The sequence below is a fragment of the Anser brachyrhynchus genome, assembly GCF_964034855.1.
Source record: "Anser brachyrhynchus genome assembly, chromosome: 5".
NCBI classification, from domain to species: Eukaryota; Metazoa; Chordata; class Aves; order Anseriformes; family Anatidae; genus Anser; species Anser brachyrhynchus.
This window is the reverse complement of record NC_137699.1, coordinates 6,707,898-6,734,978: the sequence shown is the minus strand read 5'-3', so window position 1 is coordinate 6,734,978 and position 27,081 is coordinate 6,707,898. Positions and strand designations below refer to the sequence as shown.

At 35.0% G+C, this 27,081-nt stretch overlaps 1 protein-coding gene and 1 long non-coding RNA gene across 2 annotated transcripts in view; both read left to right on the top strand.

Annotated features, from left to right (window-relative positions):
* Positions 1-27,081, top strand: part of SPON1 (spondin 1) — a 330,516-nt gene that overhangs the window by 351 nt on the left and 303,084 nt on the right. The gene's annotated exons all lie outside the window — the stretch shown is intronic.
* The window catches only part of LOC308195238, a 56,900-nt gene continuing 33,933 nt past the window's right edge, over positions 4,115-27,081 (top strand). The window contains exon 1 of the long non-coding RNA XR_013951368.1: positions 4,115-9,915. This is a non-coding gene — a long non-coding RNA (uncharacterized lncRNA). The remainder of the gene's footprint in view (positions 9,916-27,081) is intronic.

Here is a 27,081-nt window from a genome sequence, read left to right as displayed (position 1 = left end):
TAGTTTGTGTTTAGAGAGCATGGTCAATGAAACAAAAGACACTAGCAAAATCCCAGGCAATGTATTCAATTGCATTGTAAGTCTTTGCAACATGACACTGTAGAGACCAAAAGAGTCAATGGGTTCAAGAAAGGATTAAGCAAATTAATTAAGGATGTGATTCCTAAATTGTATCCTGAGCTCTGGGAAATGGATTTTGTTTCCATTTCTGTCTGTGAATGGCTCTGCCACCAGAAGAATTATATACCACCTCTTGGACACTGTTCTACTAAAAATCTAGTATCTGACATATCTGATCTTTATTTGTAAGAATATTGACTTGGGCACAAACATTTTTCAAGCTATGGTCAAAAACTCAACATGATTTTATTTGATTTTGATTTTAGGAAAACAGAGTACCTTCTCTTGCCTAATTTACACCATCATGGGTGCTGAAGTAAAAAAGACATTATTTTGGCAAAAGAAAAAGACGATTTTAGTTATCTAATTAAATAAATAATAATTTAAATGAGGAAAACCTAAGCCATCTATTTTAAAGTATTATGGATTAGTGTTGTAGTAAAAAGAAAGAGTAGATAAGTAGGTAAAATGAAAACTTCAATCATTGTTATGTTAGGTTTTTCATAACTTGAAAAAGCCTACATATAGAAATTCAGATTTATTGTTTAAAAAAAAACAAGTCTTAGTCACACTTTGTATAAAAGAGAAATAGTAGAATATAATAGAGATTTAAACCCAAATCTTTAATCAGCTTTGTAATTGTTATCTGCCATTTTATTAATCCTCTTTTCAGGGTGAGGTTTACCATTCTTCCTCAGTGCAGAAAATACCTTCAGCTGCTGGATTTGGCTGAATTGGTCTAGTGCTTTTGCTAGAATTATTTGCCTGTAATCATCACTGGAAAATGCTCTAACACATTTGGCGGGAGTTTTCTCCCTCTCTCATTGCAGCTGTTCAATTCTGTGTGAAGAATTAAATACTAATTTCAAAAGGCATTGGCATTCAGGGGTTGCCCCTGCCAGCTGAGTGCCCTAACCCCAAAGCTACAGATTCGTTTTCATGCAGTCTGTTGTTCCAGTGAATATTTCAGTGTTCTATGTTAAGTTGAACAGCTTGAAAAGGACTTACTTAGGACTTTGAGAGATCTGTTGCAGCATAGTAAAAACATCTTACCTGTCACGTAAGAGAAGCAGAATGCAGTTCAACATGGAGACGTTAGATACAGGGTACATTTGAGCTAGAGTCATTTCACCCCATTATGAAAGTCATAATTGCAGTAAACTCAGGTAAGGAACCATTGGTCCCATGCAGCTCTTTACTGTTTTTTTTTTTTCTTCTATTTTTTTTAACCCAAATTCCCTTGTGATTCCTTTACTTTTTTTTTTTTCCAAAGATGACAAAATGAAATATTTACTGATTTGTTGAAAACCTGAAAATATTTTAGTACTTGATGGGAGAGGAAAAAAGAAAAAAGGAAGATTTTCATTCTGAGACTATAATTCTCACAGTGTGGATTGATGCGCTCTTGCCTTCTAACTTGCAGCTGAAAACTGTCCCCAGCCAAGCATCAAGAGCAGGAGAGATGGGAGTTTATCCGTTCATCTCTCCAGTGTAAGAACTCAAAAATACGGGGGGCCTGTTCAAGTGCCAAATAATATCTTCCATGTGTGAAATTAAAAAGGGAAATTAAGTGCAAGAAAATACTGTTGAAAGTTCCAAGTGTAATAACAAAAAACATAGAATAAAACTTTTAGTTTTTTTTCAGTAACTTTTTATTTCTATATCTATGGACCTATTGTCTGTTGCTTTTGAAGCTGTCCACTGGAACAATAGAAAAAGAGAGGCAAGAGGGTTAAGAATTGAAAAAAATAAACTGCATTTTTTTAGTATTAAAAAATATTAATTGAGAAAATTTGGTACTCAAAAATTGGAGGGTATTCACATTTTTAATTAAAAAATAAATGAACATTTATAGTATCTATAGTCAAACATTAACTGTTTGTGTGTGTGTAAGCATCTATACACACACAAGTGTGAGTTGGTTGTTCTGTAACTAATTGCTATAGTATTTTCTCCCTTAATGTGGAAGACTGATAGTCACAGTTTCTGGGATCTGCTCTGTATTTTCCCACCTATCCTTGATGCGCTTCAGTCTGTGTATCTGATAATAATTTATAATTCTTTTCTGTAAAAGCTTCTTTTCTGTATAATCTTAACAGTTTGAAATTAGTGGAGCCAAGGTTGTATATCATAGTGCTGCATTAGTATTGCAGACAGAATCATCTTGATTTAAAAATAATCGGCATGTCTCAGCGTCTCTCGATTCTATCCGCGTTCTAGTATGAAGGCTGGCTGGTTGTGTCCTGCAGGCGAGTGAAACCTCCCTATTCTTTCTGTATTGAATTGATAAGTGCTTGTCCTTCTCGATTCTGTCCAGCCAAATTGATCTCACCACTTTCACATCTTCTCTGGAGAAATCTGAGGAAGAAAAGTATATTCTTTTGAAATGCTCCTCCCAACCCTGGTTAACTGGAGGTAATAAAGTCTGAACATCTAAATTGTTGAGCCTGGTGAAGTTACTACACAGCATTTTACTGAGATACACTGTGTTTAAAATTGACTTGCAAGCTTTTATGTTCACAAGTCTCTGCATACAGAGCTCAGAAATGGATTTTTTTTCCATTCCTTTGGACTCGTTGAAATTCTTTCTGCCCTGGCACATGGGTATAAAAACCTAGTGATGTCTCTTTCCTCACTGTAAATGAGATAGATCAGACACCTTTGAAGCAATTTCTTAAAACATTGGTGTAATTCTGTCTCTTGAATGTAATAAAGTGCAGGGTCACAGTCACAAATTTCCAAGTTGCATATTAGTAAGATTTAGTTAATTGCATGATGACGACTTCTTAAAAGCAATTAGGTCAAAGTTTTTATTTTAAATATTGCACTGACCTCCATATGCAAGCTTAAGGTCCATACATGTGTTGGGTAATTATTTTATCACTAATAAAGTAAAAGTATTATTTAAAAGATTTCAACTTAGAAATATTCAGAAATAATTCAGATCTAAGCCAATTAGACTAATTTCCTGGGGGTATTTTTGTCAGCTATGTCAGTTTGTGTTCTTTAATTGAACATAGTCATACGAGAGTAAACATCAGGCTTTTATTTCTCATGTAATAGGTTTTGCCTTGCCTTATAAATAACTTTAGTAGAAAAAGTAGTGTCTAAGTATACTAAGGTGTGTGCAGGGATATTGGGAGTACTGACAAGTTTGTTATTACATTTTTTTTTTTTGTTGGAATGTTTGTAAATGAGCACAATCATCATTGATCCCATTGGCTTTTTACTCTGCATGATGCTGGATGTTTTTTTTTGTGTGGGTATCTGCTTAGCAATAGCCAATTGTCAGTATTTAGGTATCTTAGTTATCCAAGTACTTGTTTATTTGCATTTAAAAACTGTAGACAAGTTAACTCTTTAAGCTAGAAGTGCTTTGATCTGTTGGAAAAACAGTTTGAGAGGAAGAGTGGGGGAGTGAGGCATGGGAGCCCTGTTCAGAATAGCTGGCTGCAACAGTTCCTGCTTCAAAGTCTAGAAAACTGTGAGGCGAAATGTTTTCTGTTCAACAGATCTTTCTGCCCATTCACAGCCAATTTAGTTGAATCTGCTGACTGCTGCTTGAAGTGTTAGCTACCAGAAGCAGACAACATATGCGTTTCAGAAACAGAAAAACTCTGCTTTTAAAGTCTGTTTTCATCTCCTTTGAATGTTTCTCCCATGGGCTTAGGTTTGGAACTAACTGAGCACAGCTTTCCCTCAATGCATTCTTAGAATTTTATTTTTATTTCAATATGACAACTACACCTACATAACTAGAATTACTGTTGCATAACCCTTAGAAACCTGTCGTAATTGAGCTCCATTTCGCTGGTGCAAGTTCTTGTTTATCTCATTCTTAAGTAATTGCAAGTAGAATTTGGTCCTTCTGTCTGCTGTCAAATAGGATATATACAGCAGTGACATCTACAAAATAAATGTCTGCTATTTCAAAATATGTTTTCTATACTTTTTAGGGGATTTTTTTTTTGGGGGGGGGTTTTACTGTGTGACATATCAACATTTGAAAGATGTCTCTACACCTCTTCAAGACTTTGCCTATGGAACTGCTTTAAAACTACTGAGTCATGTAGTGTGCTTGAAGATGGTTACGTTATTCCTGAATTTAACCACATCTTCAGCAAGCCCATCACTTTTCATGATGGATACTGCATGGTTTTATGAGAACATTGACCTCTTAAGGGGGATACATGCTGAAGTAAACATCTATCTACTTATTACTTACTAAAATGATGAAATGCCTCCATTGTATTCTTGCAATTAAAAGGTCTGCCAAGTTTGGTAGACTCCAGACTGAGTGACTTTTTTTCTTCCCCCAGTATATTTTTACTCTCTGCCATGTAAATTTTAGCTAGATTCATTGCCAAGAGCAACATTCATGAGCAATCTTAAAAAGTATAAGTATTGAAAATGCAAAAGAAAAAATAGGGGATGAATTAAAACCGTAAGTACTATACATTAAGATGTAAAATTAAGTAGTTCCTTTTCTTTTGCTTTGTATGCAGGAAATGTAAAATAAAGAACAGTCACATCGGACCTGTTAATTAGTTTATTCTTTTTGTGTGTATAAATCAGTTAGTCATCACTTTACCACTTTTTTAAAGTCACCACTTTTACCTCCTCTCTCTTTCCCCTTGTTGCTGAGGGCACACCATCAAGCTCTGCTTTTTGCCTTTCCTGGGATAAGCACAGTGAGACTTATGCCCTGTTTTCTCACTGATTTTTATTTTTGAGCTAGCATAATTCAGTTTTGCTTACACTATTGAGAACCCTCAAACTGTATCTGAAAGTAATGTTATTCAGTCGCTGTACACTTATTTCTTAATTGGAGTAAAAACATTTATATATTTTTCTGTTAAATATTTTAAAATATTAGTTTTAAGAATATTATTGCTATTAATTTGAGATTTAATACTTGAATACATTTTTCCTTCTTTTCACGTGATATTTAAGTAACATCATGGCATAGCTATACACACCAAAAGTAAGTTACTATTCTATTTTTTTCTTTCTGAATTTCATATTTTAATACCTTAGATTGAACTATGTTAAATCTCTGTTTTCTGTGGGATCTTTAAGTCAATATAGGTAATAGTCTTATTAACATATATAATTAGAAATTCTTGTTAGGATTGGTTACATATTAAGTAATGAATAAGTAATAAAGAAATCTGGCTCAGCAAATTAGGAGTTACTTAATTAAAGACAAGTGGTTGAAGCCAGTTCTTTTTCCCTCAGTGTTCAGCTTTGAAAAGACTATTTCTGTGATTCACTAATTCAGTAATGCGCTATTTGCTGCACCTCTACCTTAAAAATAACTCCTTAAAGCTCCAAAAATCTCAGAAATAACACAGAATGCCTGTGGAGAAATCTTGGTCTGAATGTGCAGTCTGATCCTGTTTTCAAGAGATCTTTCTGGTTTTCTAAGAAAGAACGTGAACGCCCATTGCTCAGGAGGGTCTGTTCTGGTTTGAAAATGAATCAACACATGGTTTGGGCTGTCAAATGAGTATAAATTATATGGAGTTGTTTCAATGTTCTTCACTGAGAAGAAGATTAAGATTACAATTGAAGTATATTGACTAACTGCAGTTCTTATTTTTCCTAGACAGTAGTTCGGATATCTTGAAGCTCTTTGCCTGATAGTATGCTGCAGTTCACTCAATTCAAACGAAAAGTGCATGTAATTTGTATGGTTACTTTCTCATGTGAAATATTGCTGACTATTAAGGAAGCTTTAATATTAATATATTATTTTTTGTTTTTTTTTTTTTTTACTTCGTACTTCACGGGTTTTAATCTGATAGCAACACATTAATGGAAACAAGATTTAATGGTTTGTTAGAGAATCAGGCATGGCTTCCAAATTTTTACGAACCGTATGATAAGCCTGTGCACACGCTGGATTTTTGCTAGGGCATTCCACAAAGACAGACAACTTTGGCGTATGTAAAATTAGTAATTTTATATTTTAACAATAATTTTATAAATATGTAATATTATAGATATGTAATATTTAATTATCTTGAATCTTAATTTCCAAGACTGGCTTTTTGATGAAAGCATTAAGATTGTACGCTTTTTATGAGTAGCAATTGACAGTGAGGTTCTGGCCCATAAGAGAGGCCAGGAGCCTGTCATGATCCGATCATGTATTAGAGATCATGCTTTTATTCTAAAATGGCTGCAATTCTAACCCAGAATCAGGAGTGTTAGAATGATTTTGCTCCTCACATAACAGTTTTCATTAAGGAGCTGCGGCTGCTGTAAGGTCTTAATGGAAGAACTGGTCTCAAGGTACTCATTATTTGAACCCTGAGTTCTTCCTTCTTTCATCTTCATATAATGAGACCCAGCATTATACCTGCGGTTTCACCAGACTTCTGGGGGCTTAAACAGTATTTGTTCAGTTAGCTTTCTCTGAAGTAGCTGGGAAAGGGCTTTGTGTGTTGAGCAGAGTAATAAATAGTCTGTGAAAAGAATGAAGAAGAGCAAAGAATATAATAGATAACTAGAACAGCGAATGGAATTTTCGGTTGTTAATTCCCCTTGTGTGGAGATCACGGTACGTGATACTGCAGGTAAAAATCAATTAAATACTTAGTTTGATAAAATTTCCATTATCACAAAGTTCCTAGAATCTCAAAACTCTGAGTCATCAGGGAAACTAGGTCTTGATGATAAGGAAAGATGAAGAGAGAGGAGAGGGAAATTGTTGGAAAGGCAGTAGTTCCCTTTAGTATCCTGGCATCGATCTGTACCAGTGTATTTCCATTTCTTCCTATATCTATTGATCCCTGTAAAATCATGGAGTACTCCATCTTGAAAGGTCTCATGACTATGAATTTCTGTTGCACTTCTCTGATTTAAGTACTTGCCTTCCATGAGAAGGAGCTTTAATCAGAAACCTGGTGGTTTTTGTTTGATTGTCTCTTTTTTTGCTGTCGTTGTATTACTTCAGTAATCATACATGAAGAAATAAAAGCTGATAGACAAAACATGTTCTTTATATAATCCCACAGCTGACTGCTAACATGCAAAGAATGACTTAGGGCTCCAACCCATGAGAAAAGCGTTGTTGCCTCTCTGCATCTCCTTAATGCCTGGTGCTTCTGGCAGAAACCTTTTAGAGAGGCTATTGCCTCTCTAGTGATGAGAGGACAGGAAAAGAGGGTGGAATTGATGGGTACAACTATTGAAGAACCACACCTTCCTTCATATAATCAGGGTAGGAAAAATTAGTGGGCAATTTAATGCAAAAAAAAGAGCTGTTGGTGCCAGTGACTTCTGTATGAAAATTTGAACACCAGGAACATGTAAAATGGAGCCAAGTACATGACACAAGCTCCAGGAGATAGCCCTAAATCAGAGCTGAGCTCTAAGCAGATATTAACACTTAAAGTTAACTACTCTCCTAAACTCCGTGCTTCCAATATGGGAAAGTCTGCTTGCCATCAATACCAATGAAATAATGTGTTTAATATGTTTCCTGTTACTATGACTTTGTGTTTTTCTTTTTTAATTATTTTTTTTAATGTGCATGTACAACTAATATAGATCGCAGTTTAATCTGAAGTAAAATTGCTCCTTTTCCTGTAAAATTCATTACTACAAAAATTAATAAAATTACAGTGTAAATAATACTGATTTCTCCCTCTAAACAAGAAAACATACTGGATCAAAACAATGGTGTATCTTTCCTTCCCTCTGTTACCTTCCTTCAGGTACCACAGCAGGTGTCAGAATATGTAGCACTATGTAGACTCATAAAATCATTTAGGTTGGAAAAGACCTCTAAGTTCGTCGAGTCCAACCATCAGCCTAGCATTGCCAAGTATTCCTTTACTATTTCAGACTGATCCTCAGGATATATATTTTAAGAAGCTGTCCTCTTTGATTAATTTGTGAGAGGTGATTTTTAAAAAATCTTTACCAGTGCCTGAGCTCGAAAGGAAGGCAGCTGAATACAGATTGTGTCATATTCAGAGGGTAGCGGTGGTGGTTTGCCAGGTGGCAAAGCTTTTTATAATTTAGGGTGTGGTTTTTGTCATTGTTTTTGGGCTGTTATTTATTTATTTATTTTTAGCTTTTTTGTTGTTGTTTCAGATTTGTTTTTGTGTCCTTTTTCTTTCTCTCTTAAAAAATGCCTCCAAAGTCTTTATTCTTCCCTAGCCACAGACAGGGGTTTGCTATAGGCAGCCCTTTGGCAGGGAGCCATACAAATGGATGGAATGTCTTGGGCCAAAACAAACACAGATTGTAACATTACTGTAAAGATATTCCAGCAGAATTAAAGAGTCCAGTGGATTTGCTGTGAGTTTCTACCACTGCAAGCAGGATCAAAATCTTGATCTGCAGCTGCTGAGAGGTTCTTTTCCCTAATGTGAGGAAAACTCTTAAGTGCAAAAGAGATTCTCTCAATTTATAGTGTGACTTCTATGCTGGCTGTACAGTATGAAAAATTGTTTTCCTCAGTTATCAAAAATGTTTTTCTCCTCACTTTTTGATCTTCAGACAGGAAAATAAATTTTGTCATCTTCAATAACAAGAAAGAAAAAAAGTCTCACAAATACTAGTAGTGCTTTTTGTAGTTGGTACTTTGCTGTTGTGCCAAATAAAAGCTTTTAAAAACATGAGAGAAGAAATTAGCATTTGTGTGGCTCAAAACTCTTAGCAATTTGGCACTTGCAGAGTTCCAAATTATAGTATTTGTAAGCTACTATTAATAATATGAGTTTATTACTGTCTATAGGCTTTAGAATTTTCTAAATAGAGAAATTAATTGGTCATTAGTAGCATTTATTTGAAGTAATAACTATTTTCTGTGACTTGGTTTTTCCTATCACTTGATGTAATATTTAATGGAGTTTGTTTTCTATGTTGTGTGGATTCCAAGCTCCTTAACATTTCAGAAAGTAGAAATGAGGTGGGTAGAAAGAAAGTTATCATCTTGAGAGTTTTTTTCTATTAAATATATTGGTGAAAAAAGCTAAAGCTCACTAAAATAGCAAATTTCAGAAGAATGAAAAAGAATTAGAAATTATTTTAGGTATTATTCAATTAACAATTATACTCCTTCATTCAGTAATTAAAACATTGTCAGAACGTAAAACATTATCTGCTCTGGACAGACAGTTCACTGATGTCTTATAGCAAAGAAAAAATATGTCTGCAAAATCAGTTAATTTCATTTCTGTTCCATGACTGCGTGAAGCATGTGTGTATATATATATATATACACATATATATATACATGTAAATGGTCTTGAATTTTTTTTTAGTATTTCCAAAGTTTAGAAACAATATTCCTGAAAAAATAAAATAAAAAAACCCAGTGTCAATATAAATTAATTAGGGTAAAGAAGAAAATACCAGTAATTTTCTTTGGCCAGCTGAGCACATTGTGTGTCATCTTCCCACTTAGCAGGTGCCACTCTGCATAAAATAAGGTGTAGAACTGGAGGCTCCAAGAAACAAATAAGGCAGCACATGGATCAGGAACAGAAATTTTGGATGTTAGAAAGTTGGTGGAGCAGGAGAGCAGCTGGAGGGACTTCCTCCACCTGTGATACCAGCTGGGGCTGCAACCCATGCCTTTGCTAGCACAAAGTATTGTCCAGACTGGTTTAATGAGCTTCAGGTGAGCTGGGTGAGGAGGCATGGTCTCACCCCAGGTGGCAAGCACTCACGTACCCTGGGTTGAGGGCATGCCAGCTTCTGCATTGCTGACTAGGGATGTGCCTTTGCTACAATTTTAAAGAAACACGGGTGTATAGAAGCAAGTTAAAAATACAGGTGGGTGCTGAAGGTGTCTTTTAATAATTTAGTTAAAATCGTGTGCTGTCCTGATGTTGTAGATGATTATATTGTTAATGTTTGCAAAACATCTAAGTATTTGTCCGAACATGAGTTTGGATCTGTTGTAATTTCCTCCAACTGTTCATGTATTTCATAGTCTTTATTTTTAAACTGTGACTGTAATACAAAAAAATATATATTTTTTGTTACCATTTGTGTTGGAGGGGAATGATAGTGAAGTATGAAAATAATTCGGTCTTTTTCATAGTAGTTGGGGTGGACTGGATAACTTTCTAGTCTCTCTAAACTTGAGTCCCTCCAACTGAACAGGATGATTCTTCTGTACAACTGTTGTGTACTTGATTGATTTTATTAGAGAGTGTATAGTCCGAGGGTGTTTTTGAGATACACTAAAAGTGGATGAGAAAATCTTACCGTGTTTTTGTTTAAAATGTGTCTCCCCTATTTACTTGGAACCAAGAAAAAATGATTATATGGTACAAAAAAGGTATCTTTGTCTTTAGGCCTTCATTATTTTTTCCTTTCTGCTTGCAGGATTTATTTAATGGAAGGTTCAGGCTTTTGTATTGTTCTCATAAAACATGCATGGTATTTGCTCTTGCTAATTTTTTTTTTCCTTTTGTATGTATTTTCTTTGTATACATTCTGTCTTTCACTTCTTTGTTTGTGTCAGTAGCTTGCTGTCCTTCTTGGAACAATTAATTCTTTCAGAAGCACCTTTAGAAACTCCTACCTAAATTTGGAAATAATGATTACTTCACAGAAGATTGCTACGTTTTACTTAAGAAGTCAGCAATATCTTAGAACCGATATTAAAAAAAAAAAATCTTACTTTGCATCTGCAATTTCTTTATGAATAAAAGTCGATAAAGAATGCAGTAAACATGGTTTTTTAAGCTTTTGTGACTTGAGTTGGAGTACTTGCTTCTTCTCCAGTATTGTTCTTGCTTTCATGCAGCTGAGCAATGCAACAGAGATATTTTTACATTCAAAACAATGAAGGTGTTAACTCAATAAAGTTAGCAAACAATGACTGTTTTATTTTCTTGCCAAAGAAAAGTGGCAATGTCCCTTCTTAGTCTCATGCTTGAAATCCACTGAAGCCTTGTTTCTTAATTTGGTGATCACATGCATTATTAGTTCATGTAGGTTGATAAAGTACGTTGTCCCAGTAGAGCGCAGGACATGGTAACTCTGCAGACAGATGGTGTGGCTTGTTCCTGGTAAAGTTCTTATTGTAAGACTGGTTGGTGCTGGGAAGTAACAGGGTGTCTGGACTTCATTTTGAGGTCCAGGCCAATGCACAGGTGCCTTTGTTTTGATCTCTCTATAGGCAAGATTGCATCAATATTTCATCTCTTCATAAAGCATGGACCTTGATGCGTTGTAAAATGAGGTCGCTTCTTTCACTTGCAGGTGCTATGTGCATTTAATATCCATATTTTAAATATCAGTCTTGGGAAGGGGACCATTTTGCTTATTGGGAAACCTGAGTGGAGGATGTCTTTCATGCTGTTCAAATCATGTGGCAGAGTGGCAGGTACTCTCATTGATACTGTCAAGTAGAGAAGATTTACGTTGCTCTACCTTGAAGAAATTCAATTGAAAATGTGGAATCACAGGGGATTTTGTTGTTGCTGCTTTCTTAAAAGAAAGAGGTAAGGCATGCTTATGAAATGCAGTATATTAAACGATGTGTCAAAAACAGGCAATATACTTGCGAGGTGGATTTTGTTTTGTCTGCTTGCGGTGTGTTGTCGTTCCCCCCCCCCCCCCTTCTTTTCCTCTCCTTGGCCAGGAAACTGAAGTAGCTGGGTGCTGGTTTGTATATTTATTTATTTCTAAGTCTTTTAAGAGGTTTCCACTGGATTTCTTGCATCTAAACCTTACAGCAAGTACATTCTAGCTATCTACCTTATTCCTTCTACTGAATTTCACTGTTACCTTTGAGTTACCTCCTGGAAGCAGTGGGATGTCGTCTTTGTTTTTATTTTCTTCTTTGGGTACCCTGCTTCTTATAGTAAGACAAAGGATTGACTTTCTTAGATTATTTTCTTCCCTCTTAAGGTTTTTATATACATATGAACAAAACTTTAAATTCTTAGGGTATTCTCATGGGGGTTTGGAGGCTTATCACTCACTCATGGGCAAGGCAACAACAACAGACATGGTACTACAGGATTGTTCCCTATAGAGGTTGGGTTTTCCCACTGCCACCTTATTGGAAGTATGAGCCGACTGTGAGTTGACAGATAACCACCCCTTTGAAGAGTCTTGCTGACGTACTTTGTGGAGAAAATAAGGTACAATGATGAGTGAAAGCTTGTATCAAGCTCTGCTGTGTTAGAGCTGTGAGCAGATAAACTGTTCTTTAATGGATTGGTCCTTCAGCTAAGAACTGTGGAATATCAGTCTTATACCTGAATTGCTGTGTATCTAATATCCTTATCTGTTTCCAAGCAAGTCACTATTCTGTGCTATAATGCAATATCAAACAAAATGATGCAGGGCATGATGCTACGTGAGTATTATAGAACAGTTATACCTTACTGTTTTTGTCTATAAATACTTATGGTCTGAAAGAGTGCTAAACAAGAATAGGTTTCTTTTTGTTTTTTTTTTTTTAAAGTCATACCCTAATATGACTTAAATTCCCTGTGTAAACTCTCAAAATAAAATGAATGGTTTATGAGAACAACCAGGAAAGTGCCAGTAACTCGACCATTATTCATGGTGTGGACTACTAAATCAGTTGTCCGAATCAAATGCTGCCTGTTCTGATTCTCTTTGAGAACAGAGTTCCTACCATTGTATGGTAAATAAAAACCACCGCTACAAACTACCTGCCATTTCCTTCCATGCAGGTGACCTTCTTTGTTTGTGTTTTTATTTTTATAAGTATTGTGGTTGTGTTTCCAAAGGAAAAATCAAGCTATTTAGTAGTTACTAAGTACAGATCAGCTGCTGTCACTCAAGGTTAATGCTCGTGCTGATGTCCTCTGTGGATAAGGCTGTTTTTGCTGCATTAGCAAGCTGAATCTGTATATTATCAACAGCTGAATAGATGAGGCATAGAAGTAAATGCTGAATATGTGCAAATCAAACTAATGCATAAAATCACAAGTGAAACACGGTATCTTAAAATTTGCCATTTTCTCTTTGTAATAAACATAGTTTAACTCTATCTCCTGCTTATGCTAATTTTTGATAAGGCTGCATTATCGCTTCTAAAATTGCTATATACTGCTTCTTTAATCTTCATGTTATAAATGGATCGTGAAATTCAGTAATAGAAAGCAGAAAAGGCAGTCAGGCCATGGATGGCAGTGATGGCTATAGATGAAGAAGAGGTAACTAGCCATCACTGTAAAATCAGATGATTTTTTCCCTTCCTGACACAACAGTTCCAGCAATCTTTCGATAGAATTATAGGAAATCCTTCACATTCTGCTTATTTATCTCTGCAGTTGGAGGTTTTAAACAAAATGGAATATGTAACATTGATAATGTTGAGAAATAACTTTTCTAAAAGCCTCAACAGGATGGCTTTTTGCATTGTTACGCTTAGCAAATTAAATATGAATTTTATTTACATGAGCAAAGATTTAATTTTTATAAACTCAGGCACAGCTATCTTTGTATACCTTAGTGTTTTCATACCTTTTGTCTTTCCTAACAAGAATGTCTTTGCTTTCCTGCAGCTCATGGAAACAAAAGCATTTGGGGGATTAGGATTATCCCATTTATCAAATTGTAAATTAATAATATGATGTCATTTTGATTAAGGTTTTCCATTGCTCTCTGGCAAGACAAACAGTTGAAACTGTATACAATTTACAAATAAAGGGGTTGATTTATCTGATTCAATAGCATGAGTAAAGCTTACGTGACTGTATTTAATATTTTTACCTTACGGGATAGAAGATGGTTTACACTCTGGCTCTTATTAGAAATAAAGCTTAATGGAAAGCACTAAATGCATTACACTGAGTCGTTTTTTTTTTTTTTTTTAATCAGTCTTATGTGGAGTCTGGAGAAAAAAGCTCTGCCTGGCTGTTGAGGGATTCCTGGTAGTAGCAATCAGGCAGCAACAGGATGTGTGTGCAGTGATGACAGAGGGAGATGCAAGGGAGGGGGAAATAAGGTACTCCTTTAATTTTGGTGTGTTAACCTGGATGTGTGAACCTGGTGTGGTTGTTGTAGAACAGTAAAATATAGAGTGAAATCACAACAGTATTGGAAGAGACAGCTTATTTTCCTGTGAGGCCTAGAAGGTACCATTTGCCATAAAATGTGACACTGATAATTTAAAAAAATAAATCTCAGGGCATCCATTCCTCAAGTCTGGAAACCAGCCTTATTTTTAATGTGTGAAGGAGACTTGAAAAATCTGGATTTCATTGGAGCATGAGTGAATGCAATGCTGACAGTTATCTCTTGTATTGGAGAGCTTCCAGTTCAGATGTTTCCACTCATCTAATTCAGTAGTGTGTTTTGGAAAGAGCAAAGATTAGTCTGATCCTGCACTAGAGAGGAAAAATTCCTTCTGTCTTTGCCAGCCAGCTCAGCACTTAAAGTGCTGCTGTCAGGTATCATCTAAGTGAAACTTAATGATTTGGCAGATTAATTCTGAATGGCATCCATGTAAAGAGTTATGTAGACTGTGTAACCACAATTAAGTTGTTTGACTTGCATTGAATTTTCTGGGTAAGGGTTATTCAGCTCTGACTTTTAGCCTCTCTAATTACACTTCAAAATAAAAATAATTATTTAAAATAGTTTTTTTAATAAAAAGACATCTTTTGACTTATTTCCCCTAAGCTATGTGTCAGATTCTATTTACAGCTGATGCTATGCAGTGTGCTTAGTTTTGTGTACAGGGTATATATTTCAGAAGCTCTGTATATTCATTAACTCATTTTTTACATTATTCTAATGTTATCCTCAGGAAAAAAATTTTTCCTGGTGATTTGTGCCGAAGTATGTCATTGATACTTTTTGTTCAGTTATAAAAATAAAGAAAAAAGGTCAGACAGCCATTTCTTTTAGTACTTAAATTAGAACTCATTTTCTGTAAATGGCGAATGTTCCACAAGTGTTTTCAAACTATATAGAAAATGTGTGAAATTACACATACATACGCACATGGTTAAATGTTCAACACTGGTTTACATTCTGCTAAATGTTTGAAGACCATTTTGTATGTGTGAGGCTTTCCTTGCAGGGAAGAAGAGTTGTTAAGTAGAAGGAAACTTGTTTCTGTGTTTAACTTGAATTTGAAATTTTTGCATCTTGAACAGCCTCATAAAACAAGACATTCGAGCATTAAAGAATGCTTCAGGGCTATGAAATCAGTAAGTTTGTTTCTCTACTCTCTTTAAGAGGCTCCTTTTAAGTACTGCAATCCTTTATTTGCCTTATGGCACTATATTAAGTGTAGCTGCTGCTTAATGTTTCTTACATGCCCAATAAAAGTGTGTGTATATTTATTCTATAAACACACAGAAAAATTGAGCAAGAAAACTCCAAGGCAGGAATCTGGAAAAGTAAATGTAAAATATAAATTTGTGTTGTGTGTTTGTTTTACTTCATTGTTGCTTATTCAAGTAGTATAGAGGTCATATTTATGTCCTAGTAAGCTCAGCAGTGAAGTGCAAGACAGTTCATACTGTATCTTCTGTTAGGCAAAAACTCATGAATTGCCTCTGTTCTTCAATACACTAAGCCTCAAGTAGAAGAATTAAATTTTTATTTGAAGGCAAATAATTTTAAATAAATTAATTCTAAAAAGCCCAAGATATAGCTGAAGCACTGCTCCAAAACTCGTTTATTTCCAAACCTAATGAAGTCATGCCATTGTGAAATAGCAGCACATAATGAACAATTATCTTTTGCAAGTTTAGCTTGTTGAGGTATTTCTTAATTTCTGAGTGTGAATTGTATTATCAGAGCAAAAAATTATGTAGTTTTTGTAAACAGGTATATTGTTTAAAATATGACACTCTAGAAATAGTAATGCATAACAAGCACACCTGGCCCTTGACTTACGTATGAGGTCTTAGCTCATGAAAAATAATTACAAAGGTTTAAGTAATTCTGAGATGTTAATTGCCAAGGCTAAAGTATAATCTCTTTTGGGAAGATGCTGTGTGTAGGGTTTTATTTATTTGAGAGAACTTAAATCTCTTGTATTTCTTCCTCCTACCCTTTGGAAACCCTGTGGAAAATAGAGACAAAGAATCTATGTATTTATTAATTTTTGGCTGAGATGAATCAGAAGGTGAAACCAGAATAGGAGAGTTTTATTTGGCTGACCACTTGGCCCTCCCTCTGGGAGGGAGAAGGTGAATTCCTACGGTGTTCTGACAGGTTTACTAACAAGAAAATGTGTGTACTATGGACTTAAAGTATGAGAACTGGAAGGAATCAAATGATGGAATAAAGAATATAAAATAGGGTATATGTGTATGTCCATCTATGTTAAAGGACAAATATGTGTGAAACCCAAGTTAATTGCCTTTATGTTTTTTAAAAATAAAAAGGCCAGGACTTTGTTAGATTTTGTCATTGGCTTTTACTTCCCGGAAGATAGTTTTCAAGATTCCTAAAACAGAAGAGCAAAAGTTTGAGCATTCAAATAATTTTAGCACCTCAAATGATGACCTCGCATCTAAACCGTGTCCTTATGTTACATCTGTTACAGCATTATATAGTGGATAAATTTTAAAACTTTCTATCCACTGTTCAGAAAGTTGCAATCCAATTCCTGCAGAGAAAGTTTCCATCCTATGTCAGGCTTTGGTTCTTCCCTTACTTGCAACATACCCCTCTCAAAGTTGTTTTCAGGTGTTTTTTGTTCCACATGCCTGTTCTTAAATGACATTAAATGCCCTGTTGTCCAGGGAATGCAAAGTAGTTAGCATGTCTTCGCTGCTTAGTAGCAGAAATAATAGAGAATGGCATTGGCACTGAGAAATTAATGAAGATTTTTTTTCAACCATTATCAAAAAAATCACACAGACTGGCTTATTGTCAGCGAGATGCCAAATTATTTATAAATTGAGCATTTCTTTATGGAAGTTTCTTATTAACAATACATGTAAGTTATGCAACTTACCAGAAACAATTTCTTTTTCCAGACAGAATCCATAAACAGTGGTTAATAAGGGTTTTGTACACCTATTTCTGCCAAGAGATTATTTGTCCAGTGTTGGATGGCCGATCTAGCTTTGAGTAATTACCTTATTATATTATGCGGTAAGTAAACTCCTTCAACATGGGAAAGCTGAGGTGCCGTTGATAGCTGTTTATACTTACCTTGCCTAAAAGGCATTTATTTTTAATTTTCTTCTAGCATCTTATTAAAACAAGGTGGTTGTCATCACAACCTTTGCAGATGCCACCTGTCTGTGACAAAGGTGGAGGATGAATTTTGAAGAGGAGAATTTTCCCTGCAAAGCAGCTAGTTAGTAGTTTCCTCCTTTTCATAAACAGTTGTTCTGGATTAAGAACTTGTTGTACTCAGTTCTGTGATACAAAATGCCTGCAGTCCTTGAAACCGTCTCTTCTAAGCCAAAGCTATTTAAAACAACAAAAAAATAAAACCAGTCTATTGCTGACCTGAAGTGGGTGTTAGTTCTCAAATGCAGATGGGGGCAGGAGGGAGGGGGGAAAAAAAAACACCCCAAAACCCACGTCAGTGCTTGTTCTGAGTATGTACGTGGTCTATATGCGATTACCATTTTACTGAGCTGGACCCTTGTTTCAAGGGTCCCTGTGGTCAGATACTCCGTGGCTGTTACATAGCACCTTGTTAACTTGGCAGCAGCTGAGGTGTTCAGGTGTTGATAAAGCTGAGTTCTGCATTGGGTGTGTTGTTCTGGTTGCCTTTTAAAGCCAGCAGGGTAATGACTTTGTAGAACAGACGTCTGTCTCTAAATGTCAGCAGCCTTCAATACGGGTCGAGTTTATAGTTTGACATCTGGGTTTCGGACTTCCCTGACCTCTGCTGATTTTAGCATTGCCTCCAGATATGTTGTCAGTTGTACAGTGTGTCCATATGAGCCTCAAAATTTACCATTTGAAAATATGCACGCTTCTTTAATTTCACACCAACTATGGTTATGCTTGGTGAATCATTTTATAAGCTAATATGTTTTGGTCACTCTGTTTACAACCTATCATTGTATTTCAAAGACATGGAATAACTTCAATTCCCGGACATATGATTGTCATCTGCTACACCTCCTTGTTACTAAAGCATTACTTTTTCAGTTAAAGGATATTCAAGCATGTGTTGTGTAGACATGAACATAATTATTTCATCATTAACTAACATATGCTTCCTAGAACAAACATATAGTATTGCCTCATGTTTCTAATTGTTAGACATATGCCGAGATTTTTTTTGCGCCAGCTTATGTCAGATATTTTAATACATATTTGTTTTAATATCTCCACATGCTCAATATTTCATTTTCTGAAGTTAACACTAAATTAATTGACTAGCCAGTAGTTGCTGGCTGCTTTTCTTTTTGGGTGAACAGTGCAATTGTGTTTTCCTGACACATTCAATAGAAAATATTGACTGTATCCTTACTGAACAAATACGCTGCAGTGACATGAACTGACACATGCTAGTTGCCCAGGAAGTTATGACAGAAAGTAGATTTCTTTATACATAGTGTAGTTCTTCACATATCTAAACAACACCTAATATCATCTTCTAATAACATTCTTTTGTAGCTAGTGATGTACTTAGATTATGTTATCTGAAGTAACTTAAAAGCGTCCTTTGAAATAAATAAGTAAATAAATAAAAGTAGAGAAAAAACAGGAAGAAAATCTTTCTTTAAACTTGGAGAATTATCTGGGCTACTGTAATGAGAATTTGTTGTCTTAAATCAGATTGATTAATATCTGTGTTATGTAAGGGTCAGACTACATGATCATAATGACACCTTCCTAGCCTCACAATCAAGGATTACAGTATCAATGTTTCTGTTCATTCCTATATTTTTTTCTGTCTGATGGTATGATAATAAGATTGTTAATTTTGAGCATTTCTTCAATTAAAGGTGAAATTTTCCCATTGGCGACTATGAAAATCTGGTATGCGGTAGGAAGGGTGAGTTGAGAAGCAAGTATTGGAACTTCTTAAAAAAGGACTTGAAAGACTGAAGTCATTTTGAGGTACTAGTTCTGTCATGTGTCTGAGTAGTTGGTGTATGAGAGTATTTAGACTAGAAGCATATGAATACGACAACAGCAAGAAAAAAAGACTAAGAGCCAGGAGGATTGTTGCCATGGTTCTGTCAGTCAGAGCAAACCAAATCTAACCTGACCTGTGTAGATGAAGTAATCAAAGAGAATTCATGAGATGGTGTTTCTCCCAAAGTCTTGTTTAAAATGAGTTTTATTAAACACATAGCATGAACCTTACACCTGATCTGAATTCTAATAAAGAAGAACGGTGTTAATGCTATTTATCTTCAGATATTTGCAGATAATATATTTTCTTAGTTGGCAGGCTGGTCTGCTTATTGGCACTACAGAGTGTCATGGTGGTTTTGTGCACTGATAGCAGGTCGTGTTGAGGAACAGAGTTCTTCCACAAAGAAAATACACAGGATAAGAAACTAATAGCTTTACCAGTGCCTGAAATTGCATGCACTGTGCTGAGCAAACATTGTAAATTATAAACTTTATTTATCTTTAGAAAAAGGGGACTTTCATTCCAAAAAGGAAATGTTTATAATAGTAGAGAACACCATGAATTCATCAATGCCAATGTTATGTGCACAGATAGTGTACTGAAAAAAACTCTTCCTATTACATCCAAGCAAACAGGCATTTGGTTTAGAATGAGGCATTAATATTTGTTGGTGGCACTTTCCAAGGATTGTTATTAAATGCCATCCTGTTCAAAAATGTGTATGTGTTAAGAAATTAAAAAAAAAAATAATCTGTAGAATATATTGTTTTGACTCTCATAAGGTAATCTACATCTTCTAATACTTCAAAAAATATAATCAGCAATCTCAATGTATATATGTATATTTTTAAAGTTGGATATTCAGAAAGTTATGTTAGGTAGGTATGAACTGGAGTGTGAGTTAAAAAAAAAAAGAAAAAAAGATGGTGGTGGGAAAATCTGTTCAGCAGTTTTAGTGTTATGAGGCCTGAAACCAAGGGAGTTGTGACTAACTTACGTTTAAGGTTAATAAGATCTAGTACAAGACTATATATTTGGCTTTTTTAGAGGCTTTTGCAGCAGACATGCAATGAGTTGAATTCCCTAAGGTGGTTAAATTGTTTTTGGGAATTACGATTTTTCTTCTTTGGAAATGTTCCTTGAAACATAGTAAATGAGAACTGTTTGTATCACATCTACATTTTAATCTCTGTTATTCCTAATTTCCTGAAATTTTCTCTGAGACCAAATGAAACTTGGCTCTCGGGATGTGTGATAGTCTAATTATCAAGCAGTATAAAGTTTTCATAGAAGTCTACTGGCTACGGAAAGGTCAAAATAGTTGTGAAATTGAGGGGAAGTGAATCAGATAATTGCATCTTTATTCAGATGCAACAGCACTTTACCAACTATACCAAACCCATAAATCTTTGCTGGCATGTTTGAGAAGCATCAAACACTGAAATCTTTTTTTTTTCTTTTTTCTTTTTTTTTTTTTGTCATAAAGATAATGGACATTGTTTTGTAGTAATTCAACCATCCATTCCAATCACAATGCATTTATTTTATACTGAACAGTACTGTGGAATACAAGGTATAAAGTACTCTAGCAAAGCTTAAAGAAAAATTAGCTGATTTTTATAACAACCAAAACAAAACTAAATATATACATATATATATTACTGCTTTAGGAAGCATCCTTCCATTTAGAAGTTGAATTAGCATTTGGGAAACCCACGCACGGCCAGTTTATGGCAGTGTCTAACTTGCATCATTTGCAACTGAGTGGTTGTTCACTGGGATAATGCAGCCAAGCACAGGGAAATCAGAAGCTGGAAATAATGAGTGTTGTGATGAATCATTCTGAGAAGGTGAGCTCGCTGTAGTCCTGGAGAAAACTCATTGACTTTAAAGCTGTGTTCACCACAGGGATACTTTAATTGGCTTTACTTGACAGAGATACAAATGTATTAGGTTTTTTATTTTAAAACTATATCAGAACTAGTTTCATATTGCTTCTTCATATACTTTTTAATAAATTATTTGCATTTGAGTTTTTACATAATAAAAGTAAGTTGAACTCTAAGGAAATAATCACCAGAGTTCAGTCTGAAAGAGGAAAAGCTGCATTTTAAAGGTCTTATGTTAAACATGGACAGGGTTAAGTCAGTTTCTGTGCTCTCCTGATGGATCATTTTTCATTTGCCAAGCCATTTTGAGTTTTTGAGAAGAGTTTAAATAACTGTTCTAATCTGGGGCACAGGAAGTTGGAAATAAAGCCATAACTAGCTACACGTATATTACTGTCCTGAAACTGTTATCATACAGTATATGCCCCACTGAAGATAAGTTTTTATAGCCACATAAAGTATAGTGTAGTGGTGCCAGGTTATAACTGTGTAGTCTATGTTCTTTAAATTACTGTTTGTCCTTCAAATATTCTGTTAAATTTTAGTATGTAGGCAGCAGATAAATCTGTATGTACAATGGAACTCTCAAAAATTGCTCACAGAGAATCAGGTTTTCAGTTAAGGTAATCACTAATCTTGCAGCAGAGCTAATTCAGTCATTGAAGAATGAATTTTGAAAGTAGTTTTTAAAGTAATTGTTTGGTTTTGATAAGCTGTACAAAAGTGTAAGTACAATGGATATATAGCTGGCATTATTGATAGATGGATTATTATAGAAGTACAGTATAATACCCTGTTGGTATTGTAACTCTACCACTCTCGATAGATGCAACTATTTTTAAAGTAATTTAAGCAGTGGCACCTTCTGAATGAGTCAAGAATGGGTAAATAATACTTATTTTGATTCTTCTGAGTATTTGGCTATTAAGCAATATATTCACAGGAGCTTTCTGGCCAGAAAAGAAAGGTTTTGTCTGCTTCTTGTAGAGTCTTTTTGGTAACAGTCATTTCTTTGAAAAAGCTAAACTCAATGTACTTAGATCAAAGATGAATTTTTGAAGCTGTTTAGAAAGCTTGCATCTTCCTCCTGGCATCCTGAATGTCATCCTTTTTGGAAAGAGGCACTGCTTGTATTTCAGAAGCATACATCTGGCATTCTTCTGTATGACCAGACACTGTATAAGAAGGCAGAAGTGAGAGTATGTTATCTCACATCAATTTACTTTTCTCTCTCTCACACACATGCATCTGCTAAGGGCTGGTGTTCTGCATTCATCCTTTGTGTGTGTGGGGGGTGGTTGTAACAAGGAGAAGTGAGGACCAATGCAGTCTTGGGGAAAGAAAAAGAGAAGAAAAAAAAAGGGGGGTTCAGGCAGGCTTGCAGATAAAAGAATTGCCTGAAAAATGAAAGACAAATTCTTAAAGGATGGATTTTAAGGCATCTTTAATGCTAACCAAAATAAATGCTTATTTAGTATGTTCATGAGCTATTACTAAGATGGTCAATACTTTTCTGATAATTATTAGAATGTTAATATTCTGGAAGTTAATTGATATCTCCATAGAAGACAAAGTAAATAACATAGATGTTTTGCTTTGAAGACATTCACAGTCTAATAGATTAAATGAATGACAGGAAGAAAAGTACTGCAGTAGTGCAAGGGATACTTGCCCATGGCAGTCCTGATTTATTTTTATTTATGCACTTACAAAAATACATTTATAAATGTTATGCTTGATTTAAAAAAAAAAAAAAAGTTAAAAATTAGACTGCATGGCGACCTTGAAAATCAGGAAGCAGGAATGTAAAACATATCACTCTCACTGCTCTACGTGTGCACGACTGCAGCCCTCATGCTATTGCATTGTTCTGGAGTGGGAAAAATACCTTACTATTCCCACTAACGTTGCAGTGCCAATAGGACCTATATAGGAAGGTCAGAGGAAATTGTGCGCCAAGTGCTAATGCAGTACAGTGCAAGGGGTCAGTCCCAAGCAGTAGAAATTTGGACTGTTTTCCGTTTTTTGACTGAAAAGCTCTGCATCGTGCATTGGTGCCCAAGCCTTTGGCAGTGTGGATGCTGTCATATGTGCCATTTAGCAAATTAATTGCTTCTCTTTGAATTTAGCATGCTCTGTAAAGGTACTTTGTGTTTAATGCAAGGAAGTCAGTGTTGTGTATATTGAAATCCTACATCATTGCACGATAGTTTTCCTGCACAAATGAACTCCGAATTGTTGTGGGTTCAATGTGTTTTAATACATTTTTCAGCCATAGGATTAATAATAGCACTTAACTAACATTATAACATGAAATATTTTGTCATGTATGACACACAGTGGAAAAAATCTATTATACCCGTTTATTTTCTGAGCAATGTACTAATCTTAATATCCTATGGACATATGTACATTGCACCTGAATAAACAGACGTCTTCCATTTTTACCATTTTGTCTGATTGCTTTTCCTCGATGTGGGTGTTAATGGTAGTGTCTGGATTTATACATAATTCCTAATACTACTGTGTACGCTTAGAGAGTCATCTCTTAGTTTCAAGCCAAAGGAGTCCTGTTTCTTTTTAATGTCTGTAAAAATCATTATGAAGTAAGAGCATTGCTTCAAGCGGTATCTTACTCAAGGCCTTCAAAGCTGTAATTGCTAATACATCTTTCCACTGTTCTAGCACGAGAAATAGCACCATTGTGCTTTTCCCTTATCCTAGACTTACCAAATCCTTTTCTTTTGGATGAAAATGAAATAGACATATTGGTAACAAGTCATGAATGCAGTGTTTTTATGACCTTGAAAAGAGTCAGTCAAGGAGATTTTGATTTGACAAAGTGCTTGAAAATAACATAACATCCTTGAAGAAAATATTTAAATGCATAGTTGTTTGATTGTCATTAGGACATCAGTAGTGCTGCACATTGAGGTAATGTGCTTCCTGAAAGAGATGAGTTAGTGCTTCCAGTATTTTGGTCTTCTGCAAAAAAAGAAAATGCAGAAAAATTAATTTTCTATGCACAGATAATCATCTTTGTAACTTAATGAATTGGTATGACTATATGAATGGAGTGATTTTATTATTTTTAACTGCAATAGACAAACTAGTAAAAATATTAATTGTTTTAAGAAGTAACTTGACAGGTATCCATCTAGGCTATTCTGGACAAGCAAGATCTTGTTTACTGCCCCATAAGGTAGGATAATGTTACTGCAGCATTTGAGAAGTGAAAGATGCTAGTACTAACACACACACACATGATTTTAGCATAAGAAGACTGAATCTGTAATAATTTTGAACAAATACTTAGTGGCCACAGTGGAAGTGTTCATGCTGTAATCTATAAATTTTCTCTCTCCCTTTCTAACTCAAAAGAGTAACAGTGTGTGCATGTAAGTATTTATTTAAGCCAGGAAGGAGAAGAAAGGTGAAGAATATAATATACTTATAATCCTAATGTTCTGTCATAGTTGATATCACTATTCTGTTTCTACTGCTGAAACATTACTACTATCTGTTTGCCAGGCATCATTTTAAGATGCAAATGATAATTGTGGACGTTGACGGTAATATTCACGTTTGGTCAGCCCGGTATCTTGTAGTAACAAATTATATACCCAAGCAGTGAATTCAGTCCTGCGGAATTTGGCTCTGTAGAAACATCATACCAAGGTGATAATCCCTTTTCCAAAGATCTGGTAATTTCAGTACCCAGTTACGCCTCAGAAACCATATATATGGGGCAGGAAAAATATTCAATATGTCTTGTACCGTGCCTTCCGAAGATCACCCAAGCATTCCTGTCTAACAGCTTCCTTGCAATGGCGCAAATAGATGATTCCTCTCATTTTTTTTCTTACAAGACTGATGTGTTTAATATCAGTCCCTTTAAGATAGGATAAGTAAAATCTTACATGTGACAAATGTTTGTTGCCTCATTAACATGTTCCTAGAGCATGTTCTGGTACAACATCATGAGGAGGAAAGCATAACAACTGATACGCATAACAGTTCAACTTTTTCCCTTTAAATAAAAAATGCCTTCTTGTGTTAACCAACAGTTAAGCTCCACTGAAAACAAGAATCTGGAAGCAGAGCTATTCATATATTTGAAATGCAGATTCCCTTATGTTTTATGATAGCCTTGTCCAAAATAAGTTGTTTATTGTTAAAACAAGTTACTTTATAGTTACTCTGAATCTTACAGATAGTAATTTATAATTTAACATATTCACTTTGAATAAAATATTTGATCAAGGTAGGCAGAGGTTGTTTGCTGATTGAAAAGTTCCTTTCCAACATAGGAGAATTTCTGTTCTTGCTGTGGAATGTATGAGTTGTTGGAAAGTAACTATTTGAGCCACCATATAAATGTTATTTGATTTGATTTGTTAGGTACCATAGGAATAAGTTTTGGGTTTTGTGTTCCCCCAACATTGCATTTTTTAACTGTACAGTTTAAATGTCTTTTCTTATTTTTCTTTTTTTCTCTCTATGTAATCTGCTTTGTAATAACTTTGCAACCAAGAACAAGTAAAGCATAGCATTATCATCAAGTAATAAATCATTCTTCGCTATGTAAGCAACAATAGAAATCTTTTATTCTAATGCTACTCCCAGGAAAGGAAAACCCATCTGAATTGATCAGACCTAATCAGTGGTCTGTGTGAGAAAAGAAATAAATGAGTTTTCCCTTGTTAAAAGTTATGCCATGTTCACAATCCTTTATTTTAATTTGGGCAACTATATTCACGCTTAATATTCCTTATATATTTAATAGCTTGACAGGTCTGGGTGGCATGGATCTTCCTCTGGCTTCCCATAAAATACCACAATATTGCGGAGTAACTGTATTGGAAGCAATTTAGGTTAGCCTGTGACTAGCATCACAAAAGATCTTCTCTACAGTGTTGTCAATAAATTATCTTACCCATCTCAGTACACTTTCTACTTTGCATCTTTTGTACAACTTCTAAAAATGGTATCCAAATCTTTTACTTATTTAGTAGACCATCTGGGTTGTAGATATGTAAAAACTCTTAAATTTTTTAAGCATGAATTAATTAAAGTTCTGCTTTATTGGGTACGTAATGTTTCTTGCTTCACCTTAAATCAAGCTTTATGGCAATGATAGATAATACAGTTAATTTCATAGGTAATTTTTTTTAAAGGTAAATAGGTAACAAAACCTAAATATTCTAAGAAATATGGAAAATATTTCAGAATGCTGACCCATTTTTTGCTTCCATAGTTCATTCCATGCTGGTGCTGTCTCATTTCCACATAAGAGGTAGTTCTGTGCTTTATAGATGAGCAAAATTCTTATTATTTTTAGGGGGAATTAAAAAAAAAAAAAAAAGACTAGAAGAGGGAGGGATGGTAGGAAGCCTGAAACTGTAATAAATAGAGGACAATCTATGCTGGTTGACTTGAGTAAGAGGGACTGGTAGTGATCAGGTGATGCTAAGGCACTGAATATCCCGGGGAGATCAGATTATTAGTCCATGAATAAGGAGTGAAACTGGAATGAAAAGAATGAGACCTGGAGACTAGAAAATGGGATTAGGAAAAAGCTAAAGAAGAGAGAGAAGTGTATTAAGGACATGTTGGCTGTGAAGACAGAAATGATTGTGCCTGTGTAAAACTGGGTGTGGAAAAACTACATATGAAAGAAAATTTGATTGAGAGCTGGAATGAACCTAAGATTCCTGTTTCTTGCTTTTCCACTCTTGTCAGGAAGTATCTGTGACACTCTCCAGCTAGAATATGCCATTCTTGGCAGGGTTATTCTATGAGAAAGATGACAACCTACTGTTTTTATTGCACGAGATAAAAGTACATCTTTTATGTAACTAGCAGAGAGCTGTCTGGAGCAGCCTTGTTGATGATCTAAGTGGATATAGATATGACATGATATAATTAAACTCCTGTTATTCATAGTCTTTAAAACAGAAGATTATGTGCAGGCTTCTCCTTTCCTGTTGTTTATTCAGTGTCAAATTAGCTCCCTTGTCCATATACGTATGCATTATG